Consider the following 14331-nt stretch of genomic DNA (forward strand, 5'->3'; position numbering starts at 1 on the left):
TGCCTGTCCATCCTGCTGCCTGTCCACCCTCCTGCCTGATCATCCTGCTACCTGTCCATCCTCCTGCCTGTCCACCCTCCTGCCTATCCATCCTCCTGCCTGTCCACCCTCCTGCCTATCCATCCTCCTGCCTGTCCACCCTCCTGCCTGTCCATTTTAGTTTATCAATCATCTCCCCCTTTTTTTGTCTGAAATGTCTTTATAACTGTATTTGATCTCTTCTGTTAATATCATATCCTCCCTGCTAATCTCCCAGCTAACTATTCACTGGACAGAATTTTCCCAAATTTGCACTCAGTACAGTAGTGAGTGGGTAAACCAACTTTTTACCTGCCGGCAATAATAGCGGGTTTTCACACCTATCGTCACGAACCTGCCTCATTATTTACGTACTCCCAGGAAACACAGCGTTACCATGGCGGATGGACTCTCATTTGCCTGCTCGCCATCACCCCAGTGCTGCATCACGCCAGCCACCTTGCTTAAGTCCAGCCACAAGTACACATCTCCGTGCTTCCAGCTCCCCACTGCTGCATGGAAGACATGGCCTTGAAAGACTGCAGCCCTTAGATTCAGCAATGTGGCCCTTGAGTGACATTTGGGTGCCATGGAGCCCCGCCAGGATGTCCTCTACCCCCACGCTGGCCGTAGGATGGACAGCAACAACACTAGCCCAACTTGGGAGGTGGTGGCAGCGGTGGTCAGCGTCAGCGCCCTGCAAAAGAGGACAACCACCCAGTGCCACAAGAGGATGAATGATCTCCTTCGTTCTGCCAGGATAAGTTAAACTTCTCATCAACCACAGCACACACACTCACAAGCCCAGCGCACATCAACAAGTTAAAACCAAAAAACTGGGGATGCTGGAAATCCACAACAAAAACAAAAATATAAAAACAAAAAAACTGCGGATGCTGGAAATCCAAAACAAATACAAAAACAGAATTACCTGGAAAAACTCAGCAGGTCTGGCAGCATCGGCGGAGAAGAAAAGTGTTGACGTTTCAAGTCCTCATGACCCTTCGACAGAACTTGAGTTCGAGTCCAAGAAAGAGTTGAAATATAAGCTGGTTTAAGGTGTGTGTGTGGGGGGGCGGAGAGAGAGAGAGAGAGAGAAGTGGAGTGGGGGTGTGGTTGTAGGGACAAACAAGCAGTGATAGAAGCAGATCATCAAAAGATGTCAACAACAATAGAACAAAAGAACACATAGGTGTTAAAGTTAAAGTTGGTGATATTATCTAAACGAATGTGCTAATTAAGAATGGATGGTAGGGCACTCAAGGTATAGCTCTAGTTGGGGTGGGGAGAGCATAAAAGATGTTAAAAAATCCCTTCCCTTCCTTGACCTCTCTGTCTCAATCTCTGGTGATAGACTGTCCACCAATATCCATTACAAACCCACCGACTCCCACAGCTATCTCGACTACAGCTCCTCACACCCCGCTTCCTGTAAGGACTCCATCCCATTCTCTCAGTTCCTTCGCCTCCGTCGCATCTGTTCCGATGATGCTACCTTCAAGAACAGTTCCTCTGACATGTCCTCCTTCTTCCCTAACCGAGGTTTTCCACCCACGGTCGTTGACAGGGCCCTCAACCATGTCCGGCCCATCTCCCGCACATCTGCCCTCACGACTTCTCCTCCCTCCCAGAAACATGATAGGGTCCCCCTTGTCCTCACTTATCACCCCACCAGCCTCCGCATTCAAAGGATCATCCTCCGCCATTTCCGCCAACTCCAGCATGATGCCACCACCAAACACATCTTCCCTTCACCTCCCCTATCGGCATTACGTAGGGATCGCTCCCTCCGGGACACCCTGGTCCGCTCCTCCATCACCCCCTACTCCTCAACCCCCTCCTATGGCACCACCCCATGCCCATGCAAAAGATGCAACACCTGCCCCTTCACTTCCTCTCTCCTCACTGTCCAAGGACCCAAACACTCCTTTCAAGTAAAGCAGCATTTCACTTGCATTTCCCCCAACTTAGTCTACTGCATTCGTTGCTCCCAATGTGGTCTCCTCTACATTGGAGAGACCAAACGTAAACTGGGCGACCGCTTTGCAGAACACCTGCGGTCTGTCCGCAAGAATGACCCAAACCTCCCTGTCGCTTGCCATTTTAACACTACACCCTGCTCTCTTGCCCACATGTCTGTCCTTGACTTGCTGCATTGTTCCAGTGAAGCCCAACGCAACCTGGAGGAACAACACCTCATCTTCCGGCTCGGCACTTTACAGCCTTCCGGACTGAATATTGAATTCAACAACTTTAGGTCTTGAGCTCCCACCCCCATCCCCACCCCCTTTCTGTTTCCCCCTTCCTTTTTTTTTCCAATAAATTATATAGATTTTCCTTTGCCCACCTATTTCCATTATTTTTAAAAAATTTTTTAAATCTTTTATGCTCTCCCGACCCCCACTAGAGCTATACCTTGAGTGCCCTACCATCCATTCTTAATTAAAACATTCGTTTAGATAATATCACCAACTTTAACTTTAACACCTATGTGTTCTTTTGTTCTATTGTTGTTGACATCTTTTGATGATCTGCTTCTATCACTGCTTGTTTGTCCCTACAACCACACCCCCACTCCACTTCTCTCTCTCTCTCTCTCTCCGCCCCCCACACACACACCTTAAACCAGCTTATTGGACTCGAACTCAAGTTCTGTCGAAGGGTCATGAGGACTTGAAACATCAACTCTTCTTCTCCGCCGATGCTGCCAGACCTGCTGAGTTTTTCCAGGTAATTCTGTTTTTGTTTTTGTGACAAAAACAAAAATACCTGGAAAAACTCAGCAGGTCTGGCAGCATCAGCGGAGAGGAGCACAGTTAATGTTTTGAGTCCGAATGACCCTTCAACAGAAATAAATAAAAATAGCAAAGAGGTGAAATATAAACTGGTTTAAGGCAGGGGTGGGGGTCAGTGGGACAAGTAGAGCTGGATAGAGGGCCAGTGATAGGTGGAGATAACCAAAAGATGTCACAGACAAAAGGACAAAGAGGTGTTGAAGGTGGTGATGTTATCTAAGGAATGTGCTAATTAATGGTAGAAAGCAGGACACGCAAGGTACCGATAGCTCTAGTGGGGGGTGGGGTGGGGTGAAGGAATCAAAAAAGGCTAAAAGATGTAAAACAATGGATGGAAGTACATTTAAAAGTAGTGGGAAAAGAAGAATCTATATAAATTATTGGAAAAAAAAAGGTGGGGGGGATTCAGAAAGGGGGTGGGATGAAGGAGACAGTTCATCATCTAAAATTGTTGAACTCAGTATTCAGTTCGGAAGGCTGTAAAGTGCCTAGTCAGAAGATGAGGTGCTGTTCCTCCAGTTTGTGTTGAGCTTCACTGGAACAATGTAGCAAGCCAAGTGGACATGTAGGCATGAGAGCAGGGTGGAGTGTTGAATTGACAAGCGACAGGGAGGTCTGGGTAATGCTTGCAAACAGACCGAAGGTGTTCTGCAAAGCGGTCACCCAGTCTGCGTTTGGTCTCTCCAATGTAGAGGAAACCGCATTGGGAGCAACGAATGCAGTAGACTAAATTAAGGGAAGTGCAAGTGAAATGCAGCTTCCCTTGAAAGGAGTGTTTGGGCCCTTGGACGGTGAGGAGAGAGGAAGTAAAGGGGCAGGTGTTGCACCTTCTGGGGTTGAATAGGAAGGTGCCATGGGAGGGGGTTGAGGTGTAAGGGGTGATGGAGGAGCGGACCAGGGTGTCCCAGAGGGAAAGATCCCTGCAGAATGCCGCCAAGGGGAGTGAAGGGAAGATGTGTTTGGTGGTAGCATCATGCTGGAGTTGGCAGAAATGGCGGAGGATGATCCTTTGAATGCAGAGGCTGGTGGGGTGATAAGTGAGGACAAGGGCAACCCTATCGTGTTTCTGGGAGGGAGAAGGTGTGAGGGCAGATGTGCGGGAGATGGGCTGGACACGGTTGAGGGGCCCTGTCAACCACCGTGGGTGGAAAACCTCGGTTAAGGAAGAAGGAGGACATGTCAGAGGAACTGTTTTTGTAAGTGGCATCTTCAGAACAGATGTGACAGAGGTGAAGGAACTGAGAGAATGGGATGAAGTCCTTACAGGAAGCTGAGTGTTAGGAGCTGTAGTCAAGGTAGCTGTGGGAGTCAGTAGGCTTTTAATGGGTATTGGTGGACAGTCTATCACCAGAAATCGAGACAGAGAGGTCAAGGAAGGGAAGGTAAGTGTCAGAGATGGAGCATGTGAAAATGATGGAGCGGTGGAAATTGGAAGCAAAATTAATAAATTTTTCCAGGCCAGACGAGAGCATGAAGCAGTACCAAAGTAATCATCGATGTACTGGAGAAAGAGTTGTGTGAGGGGGCCGGAGTAGGACTGGAACAAGGAATGTTCCACATACCCCATAAAGAGACAGGCATAGCAGAGGCCCATGCGGGTACCCATAGCCACACCTTTTATTTGGAGGAAGTGAGAGGAGATTAAGGAGAAATTGTTCAGTGTGAGAACAAGTTCAGCCAGACGGGGGAGAGTAGTGGTGGATGGGGATTGTTCCGGCCTCTGTTCGAGGAAGAAACGGAGATCCATCAGACCATCCTGGTGGGGGATGGAGGTGCAGAAGGATTGGACATCCATGGTGAAGAGGAGGCGGTTGGGGCCAGGGAACTGGAAATTGTTGATATGATGTAGGGTGTCAGAGGAATCACGGATGCATATAGGGACTGGACAAGTGGAGAGAGAATGGAGTCAAGATAGCAAGAAATGAGTTCCGTGGGGCAGGAACAGGCTGACACAATCGGTCTCCCGGGACAGTCTTGTTTGTGGATTTTGGGTAGGACGTAGAAGCGGGCCATCCGAGGTTGGGCGATTATGAGGTTGGAAGCTGGAATCAGGTGGAAGGAAGATCTCCAGAGGAGATGAGGTCAGTAACAGTCCTGGAAACAATGGCTTGATGTTCAGTGGTGGGGTCATGGTCCAGGGGGAGGTAGGAGGAAGTGTCTGTGAGTTGACTCCCAGCCTCTGCGAGGTAGAGGTCAGTGAGCCAGACAACAACAGAACCACCTTGTCAGCGGGTTTGATGACAATGTTGGACCTGAGAGAATGGAGTGCAGCAAGTTCAGAGAGAGACAGGTTAGAGTGGGTGAGAGGAGCAGAGAAATTGAGACGACAGTTCTCAATGAAAAGATCAAAAGAAAGTAAGAAACCAGAGGGTGGAGTCCAGGTGGAGGGAGAATATTGGAGGTGGGTAAAAGGATCTGTTGAACAGGAAGAGGAGTCCTGCCCAAAGAAGTGGGCATGGAGATGAAGGCGGCAGAAGAAGAGTTCAGCATTGTGCTGAGCCCGAAATTCATTGCGATGAGGGCGTAAGGGTATGAAACGAAATCCTTTGCTGAGCACTGAACATTCAGCGTCAGAGAGGGGAAGGTCAGGGGGTATAGTGAATACACGGCCGGGGCTGGGATTGGAAGACGGGATGGGGACAGAGGGACAGGCGGGGTGGAGTGTCCTGGATGTGTGCTGGTGTCAATGAGTTGTTGGATCTTGCGTTCCTTTGCACCTGAAAGAAAGAGACAAAGTTTCTTGTTGAGGCGCAGATGAGACGAAGAATAAAATGAAACTGGGGGCACGTGCAGCTTTGAAAAAGGGTGCGGCGGTGCTGCTGGAAGGAGAGGTCAAATGTGTTCATATGGCAGCACATGGCACTGAGTGTGGATCTCAGAATGCGACGAGAACAGCAGTCTAAGGGGCGTTGTATGTCCCGGAGATACCTATAATCCGGGTGGGTTCGAAACATGAGGGATGGAACTTCAGTTGAAATCCACGTGGGGTAAGTCGGAGACGGAGACAGTCACTGAGGAAGGAAATATGGCTATGAAAGCGGGTTTTAGTAAACACCTTGTCAAATCAGGAGAGAAATGGAAAACAATGAAGGTGAACAAGGCAAAAGAGAGATATGAAAATCCTGACCGAGAGAAGAGCAATACTTCTTCAAGGTAGGCATTCCTTGAAGAGAAGTGGCAGTCAATTAAACACTAAGATAAAAGCAAAAAACTGTGGATGCTGGAAATTCAAAACAAAAACAAAAATACCTGCAAAATCTCAGCAGATCTTGCAGCATCTGCGGAGAGGAACACAATTAACGTTTCGAGTCCGAATGACCCTTCAACAGAACTAAGTAAAATTAAAAGAGAGGTGAAATATAAACTGGTTTAACGGGTGGGGTGGGGTGGGGGGTGGGGAGGACAAGCAGAGCTGGATAGAGGGCCAGTGATAGGTGGAGATAACCAAAATATGTCACAGACAAAAGGACAAAGAGGTGTTGAAGTTGGTGATATTATCTAAAGGAATGTGCTAATTAATGGTAGAAAGCAGGACAAGCAAGGTACAGATAGCCCTAGTGGGGGTGGGGTAGGGTGAAGGAATCAAAAAAGGCTAAAAGGTAGAAATAAAACAATGGATGGAAATACATTTAAAAATAGTGGGAAAAGAAAAATCTATATAAATTATTGGTGAAAAAAAAGGTGGTCGGGGGGGGGAATCGGAAAGGGGGTGGGGATGGAGGAGAGAGCTCATGATCTAAAATTGTTGAACTCAATATTCAGTCCGGAAGGCTGTAAAGTGCCTATTCGGAAGATGAGGTGCTGTTCCTTCAGTTTGCGTTGAGCTTCACTGGAACAATGCAGCAAGCCAAGGATAGACATGTGGGCAAGAGAGCAGGTTGGAGTGTTAAAATGGCAAGCGACAGGGAGGTTTGGGTCATTCTTGCAGACAGACTCTAGGTGTTCTGCAAAGCGGTCACCCAGTTTGCATTTGGTCTCTCCAATGTAGAGGAAACCGCATTGGGAGCAGCGAATGCAGTAGACTAAATTGAGGGAAGTGCAAGTGAAATGCAGCTTCACTTGAAAGGAGTGTTTGGGCCTTTGGATGGTGAGGGGAGGGGAAGTAAAGGGGCAAGTGTTGCACCTTCTGCGGTTGCATGGGAGGTGCCGTGGGAGGGGTTGAGGTGTAGGGGGTGATGGAGGAGTGGACCAGGGAGTCCCGGAGGGAAAGATCCCTGCAGAATGCTGCCAAGGGGGGTGAAGGGAAGATGTGTTTGGTGGTGGCATCATGCTGGAGTTGGCGGAAATGGTGGAGGATGATCCTTTGAATGCGGAGGCTGGTGGTGTGATAAGTGAGGACAAGGGAGACCCTATAATGTTTCTGGGAGGGAGAAGAAGGTGTGAGAGCGGATGTGCGGGAGATGGGCCAGACACAGTTGAGTGCCCTGTCAACCACCGTGGGTGGAAAATCTCAGTTAAGGAAGAAGGAGGACATGTCAGAGGAACTGTTTTTGAAAGTGGCATCATCAGAACAGATGTGACGGAGGTGAAGGAACTGAGAGAATGGGATGGAGTCCTTACAGGAAGCAGGGTGTGAGGAGCTGTAGTCGAGCTAGCTGTGGGAGTTAGTAGGCTTGTAATGGATATTGGTGGACAGTCTATCACCAGAAATTACATCAACAAGTCCCTCACTCACTGCCAGTTTAAGGGACATCACTATTCACTCTTCCACACTCACCATCATTGTCCTCATCCCATCCATGGGACCACTCACTACCTACACAGACTAGGCATACTTATCATCTGGCCTGGCAGGCATCCTGATTACACTGTCTCTATCTCTCTTCATGCAGGATAAGGTGGCATAGAAGAGAGAGAGATCGCATCTGGTGGAGGAATACCTGAAATCAAGGTTCTCACGGACTTTGAAAATAGAACCATCCAGCTGGCCGGCGATGACTGGGACTGGTCCTGTGCTGACGGTGAGGTCGGCGCTGCTCTACCAAGTGAGGATCCAGCAGTGCAACATCCATCAACCATGCCGTAACTGATGTATCCTCTTTCACAGGCCACTGTCATGCATTAAATATCTCTCCTTGTTTTCGCAGGCACATCTGCTAAACAGCCGACAGAGTCCATGTCCCAGGGCCTCCAATCAAGACCTGAAGAAAACTCAGAAGAGGAATTAGAGGCACCCTCCCTGAAATCCCACCACAGCACTCACCCACATCTTCCACCAGTCACTTCAGAGGCAGGGCTGCACTTAACCACCACCACTCCCCACCCCTCCCACCACCAGTCGCCTCAAAGGCAAGGCTGCACTTGCCCCCTGCTCCCCCTCACCCTCAAAAGTCACCCCAGAGGCAAGATTGCACTTGCCCCGTTTCTCCTCCCCACCCCACCCCACCACCAGTTGGGCAAGGTGGCACTTAACCCCAACCTCCGCGCTGGATGCCTGCAAAGCAACTGGCGACCTTGGTGAGCCCTGCAGAACATTGTGCACTCACTTCCAGTTCACCCAAAGTGTAGGCCGCTAAGTGCACTATTGCGAAACATGTTGGTGTGCTTTCACGCCGATGTGTACAGACGATCCAGCGGGGATGCAAGAGCCTGGTAGTATGGCCTGATAATGATATGCTGGTATATTATAATGAGATTCCCGATGGAAACGCGGCCCACCATTGGCTGGCTGAGCGGACAATCGCAACCTGCCTTCCTGCTGCCGTGAAACTGATCTGACCTATTGCCCGCTCATGCCATATCACGCCCGCTGCCAGCAGGCACAGGAAACTCCATCCAATGATTCCTAAGGTTCATTGCCATTGCCTGTGAATTTGTTCTGCCCATCCCTGAGCGGCCTCATCCTTATCTTAATTTTCCTTTTGTTATTTATGTGCCTGTTGAATATTACACTACTTATTTTTATATTTTTGATGGTTTTATTTTGTAATTTATCTTTGCCTTCCACTAACATTACACAGACGTCAGCATAAGACCATAAGACATAGGAGCAGAAATTAGGCCATTCGGCCCATCGAATCTGCTCCGCCATTCAATCATGGCTGATAAGTTTCTCAACCCCATTCTCCCACCTTCTCACTGTAACCTTTGATCGCCTTACCAATCAAGAACCTATCTATCTCGGTCTTAAATACACTCAATGACCTGGCCTCCTCAGCCTTCTGTGGCAATGAATTCCATAGATTCACCACTCTCTGGCTAAAGAAGATTCTCCTCATCTCTGTTCTAAAAGGTCTTCCCTTTACTCTGAGGCTGTGCCCTCAGGTCCTAGTCTCTCCTATTAATGAAAACATCTTCCCAACGTCCACTCTATCCAAGCCTTTCAGTATTCTGTAAGTTTCAATCAGATCCCCTTCATCCTTCTAAACTCTATCGAGTATAGACCCAGAGTCCACAAACGTTCCTCATATGTTAAGCCTTTCATTCCTGGGATCGTTCTCGTGAACCTCCTCTGAACCCTCTCCAGGGCCAGCACATCCTTCCTGAGATACGGGGCCCAAAATTGCTCACAATATTCTAAATGTGGTCTGACCAGAGCCTTATAAAGCCTCAGCAGCACATCCCTGCTTTTATATTCTAGTCCTCTCGAAATAAAAGCCAACATTGCATTTGCCTTCCTAACTATCGACTCAATCTGCAAGTTAACCTTAAGACAATCCTGGACTAGGACTCCCAAGTCCCTTCGGCTCATCCGACACCTCAACAAGAAACTTTTTCTCTTTCTCTCAAGTGCTAAGGAACGCAAGCTCCAGCAACTCATCGACACCAACACCCATCTAGGACCCTCCACCCCTGCCTGTCCCTCCGTCCCCACCCCATCTTCCAATCCCAGCCCCAGCCATGTATTCACTATACCCCCTGACCTTCCCCTCTCCGATGCTGAACGTTCAGTGCTCAGCAAAGGACTTAGTTTCATACCCTTACGCCCTCACCTTAATGAATTTCGGGCTCGGCACGATGCTGAACTCTTCTTCCGCCGTCTTCGTCTCCGGGCTCACTTCTTTGGGCAGGAGTCCTCTCTCCATTCAACGGATCCTTTCACCCACCTCCAATATTCTCCCTCCACCTGGACCCCTCCCTCTGGATTCTTACCTTCTCTTGATCTTTTCATTGAGAACTGTCGGCGCGACATTAGTCGTCTCAATTTCTCTGCTCCTCTCACCCATTCTAACCTGTCTCTCTCTGAACTTACTGCACTTCATTCTCTCAGGTCCAACCCTGACATTGTCATCAAACCCGCTGACAAGGATGGTGCTGTTATTGTCTGGCGCACTGACCTCTACCTTGCGGAGGCTGAGCGTCAACTCGCAGACACTTCCTCCTACCTCTCCCTGGACCATGACCCCACCACTGAACATCAAGCCATTGTTTCCAGTACTGTCACTGACCTCATCTTCTCTGGGGATCTTCCTCCCACATCTTCCAACCTGATAGTCGCCCAACCTCGGACGGCCCGTTTCTATCTCCTACCCAAAATTCACAAACAGAACTGCCCCGGTAGACCGATCGTCTCAGCTTGCTCCTGCCCCACAGAACTCATTTCTCGTTATCTTGACTCCCTTCTCTCTCACCTTGTCCAGTCCCTTCCCACCTACTTCCGTGATTCCTCTGACACCTTTCGTCACATCAACAATTTCCAGTTCCCTGGCCCCAACCGCTTCCTCTTCACCATGGGCGTCCAATCCCTCTACACCTCCATCCCCCACCAGGATGGTCTGAGGGCCCTTAGCTTCTTCCTCGAACAGAGGACCGAACAATCCCCATCCACCACTACTCTCCTCCGTCTGGCTGAACTTGTTCTCACGCTGAACAATTTCTCCTTCAACTCCTCTCACTTCCTCCAAATAATAGGTGTAGCTATGGGTACCCGCATGGGCCCCAGCTATGCCTGTCTCTTTATGGGGTATGTGGAACATTCCTTGTTCCAGTCCTACTCTTTCTCTGGTACATCGATGATTACTTCGGTGTTGCTTCATGCTCTCGTCGGGACTTGGAAAAATTTATTAATTTTGCTTCCAATCTCCACCCCTCCATCATTTTCACGTGGTCCACACTTCCCTTCTCTGCCTTGACCTCTCTGTCTCAATTTCTGGTGATAGACTGTCCACCAATATCCATTACAAACCCACCGAATCCCACAGCTATCTCGACTACAGCTCCTCACACCCCGCTTCTTGTAAGGACTCCATCCCATTCTCTCAGTTCCTTCGCCTCTGTCGCCTCTGTTCCGATGATGCTACCTTCAAAAACAGTTCCTCTGACAAGTCCTCCTTCTTCCTTAACCGAGGTTTTCCACCCACGGTCGTTGACAGGGCCCTCAACCGTGTCCGGCCCATCTCCCGCTCATTCGCCCTCACGCCTTCTCCTCCCTTCTAGAAACATGATAGGGTCCCCCTTGTCCTCACTTATCACCCCACCAGCCTCCGCATTCAAAGGATCATCCTCCGCCATTTCCGCCAACTCCAGCATGATGCCACCACCAAACACATCTTCCCTTCACCCCCCCCATCGGCATTCCGTAGGGATCGCTCCCTCCGGGACACCCTGGTCCACTCCTCCATCACCCCCTGCTCCTCAACCCCCTCCTATGGCACCACCCCATGCCCACTCAAAAGATGCAACACCTGCCCCTTCTCTTCCTCTCTCCTCACTGTCCAAGGGCCCAAACACTCTTTTCAAGTGAAGCAGCATTTCACTTGCATTTCCCCCAACTTAGTCTACTGCATTTGTTGCTCCCAATGTGGTCTCCTCTACATTGGAGAGACCAAACGTAAACTGGGCGACCGCTTTGCAGAACACCTGCGGTCTGTCCGCAAGAATGACCCAAACCTCCCTGTCGCTTGCCATTTTAACACTACACCCTGCTCTCTTGCCCACATGTCTGTCCTTGACTTGCTGCATTGTTCCAGTGAAGCCCAACGCAAACTGGAGGAACAACACCTCATCTTCCGACTCGGCACTTTACAGCCTTCCGGACTGAATATTGAATTCAACAACTTTAGGTCTTGAGCTCCCCCCTCCATCCCCACCCCCTTTCTGTTTCCCCCTTCCTTTTGTTTTTTTCCAATAAATCATACAGATTTTTCTTTTCCCACCTATTTCCATTATTTTTAAATATTTCAAATCTTTTATGCTCTCCCCACCCCCACTAGAGCTATACCTTGAGTGCCCTACCATCCATTCTTAATTAGCACATTCGTTTAGATAATATCACCAACTTCAAAACCTCTGTGTTCTTTTGTTCCTTTGTCTGTGACATCTTTTGATGATCTGCTCCTATCACTGCTTGTTTGTCCCTACAACAACACCCCCCCTCCACTTCTCTCTTCCCCCCCAACCTTAAACCAGCTTATATTTCACCCCTCTCATTGTAAAGAAAAATCAGTTCTGTTGAAGGGTCATGAGGACTCGAAACGTCAACTCTTTTCTTCTCCGCCAATGCTGCCAGACCTGCTGAGTTTTTCCAGGTAATTCTGTTTTTGTTTTGGATTTCCAGCATTTGCAGTTTTTTATTTTTATCATGATGAAATTTATACTGTTTATGGGAGGTGGAGCACATGAAGCTGGAAAGAAGGTCAGCGATAGGTGGGGGTTAAGGAAAGATTGACCAAGATGTCATCGACACAAGACAAAGGGAGTGTCAATTATAGTGATAAGGGCTAAAGAAAGTGCATAAAGGTAAGAAAGCCAAATGTGTTAATAACAGAACAAGGACCAGCACTCCATTCCAATTAGGCACTTTACAGCCTTCTGGACTTAACATTGAGTTCAACAACTTCAGACCATGAACTCTCTGCTCTTTCTTCACCCCTTTTTATCCCTTTTTAAAACATTTATTTTTATTTACTTATTTTTATTTTTATTCATTTATTCTCATTTTAATCCTTTTTTCTATCCATTTTCCCCAACCACCCCAAAAAGGCCATCTGTCACTTGTTCCATGTTATACTTTCACAGAGTGCTGACCCTTGTTCTGCTATTAACACATCCTGCTTTCTTCGGTGCCACTATCCCATTCCTTCTTTAGCCCTTATCACTACAATTAACACTTCCTTTTTCTTGTGTCCATGACATCTTCGCCAATCTCTCCTTAGCCCCCACCTATCACTGACCTATCCAGTTTCACCTGCTCCACCCCCTTCAACATTATAAATTTAATCACATTTCTCTTTAGCTCTGAAGAAGTCATATGGCTCAAAATGTTAACTGAGTTTTTTCCAGCATTTTCTGTTCTTATTTAAGACATGAAATCTCTGCTTGTTGCTTTGTAGGTTCACAGTAGTGCCACGATGTTTGCAGCTCTCAGCGCTTAAAGAGGCATTCAGCCTGTCACTAGCAGTCTATCCTCTAAGCAATTACTAGGAGAGTAGGGGCAATATTGAGGATGAACCTGCTGTATTCTCTCAGCATGACAGTATTTGCACTTCCCACACTGCCAGTGAGTACTGTCAAACCGACCAGCCTACTGCTGCCCACAACAAGGTGGTGCAGTCTGAAGCCTCAAAGCCCAGAGTTGTTCGAGGGTATTCTCAAAGGCCATCTGCAGTCTACCCCAGTGAAAGTCAGCCACCTTCCACCAGCCACACTGCAGCCACTGGGTAGGCACTGTATAGAAACACTAGGATAGGCAAAGGCACACATAAGACTGACACTAAGTATTGTCACGACTCACTGGGAATAGTGCGCTGTAATGTTAAGCCCCACTGCTCCCCGAGCCGTGACAAATGAGAGAAAATTTAATCAGACCACCAAAGTGCCCCAATTTTACCTAACTGTGTAATTTAATTTAAATTAGATTAACAGAATACCAGTGCCAGGTTTGTAAACTTAATTTGTTTAATAAAAAGTTATTTACTTGTTTTTAACCAGTGACAAAAGAATGCAATATGAACTGCTAACTTTTAACTCTGTAATTTACTCAACCCCTTTATATACAAATACACACACACATAAGACACACAAAACAAGGACTTTAAGGGAGAGGTAAAAACAGTTCAATAGCATCAACCTGGAATACAGGGTTAGATGATTTCCAAGTTCTCTGTAGACTTGTACTGCTGACACGAGGTGCTCTTTCAGCACTTCCAGTCTGTAGTTTACTAGTTGAAAACCTGATTTTAATGCCTTTACAAGTCCACTGTTCTTTGCTTTTATCTCTCTGTTTCTGGGGCAAGCCTTTCAACTGCAACCCTGGCAGTTTTAAAGCCACAATCCAATCTTAAAGTCCAAGAAAAAAATTGTTCTTTACAGTATGAAGATTGTATAACTGGATGTGTTGTTGGATAAAGATGTTAATGAAAAGATTTTTGCTGGCTTTCATTGTTAGATGCAAGGAGAACATTATGATAGTGCATTTCGGAAGGATGTAATGGTGGAGGGTGTTGGGTTCATGTTGGAGGTCGCATAAATGTGGAGGTTGCATGAATGTGGAGGTTGCATGAATGTGGAGGTTGCATGAATGAAATCGGAGCTCGATAATCTACTCTCTCAAGGCCTAGCTGGTTAAAAGGATCCAGGA

The sequence above is a fragment of the Carcharodon carcharias genome, chromosome 9, assembly GCF_017639515.1.
Source record: "Carcharodon carcharias isolate sCarCar2 chromosome 9, sCarCar2.pri, whole genome shotgun sequence".
In the NCBI taxonomy this organism is placed as follows: Eukaryota; Metazoa; Chordata; class Chondrichthyes; order Lamniformes; family Lamnidae; genus Carcharodon; species Carcharodon carcharias.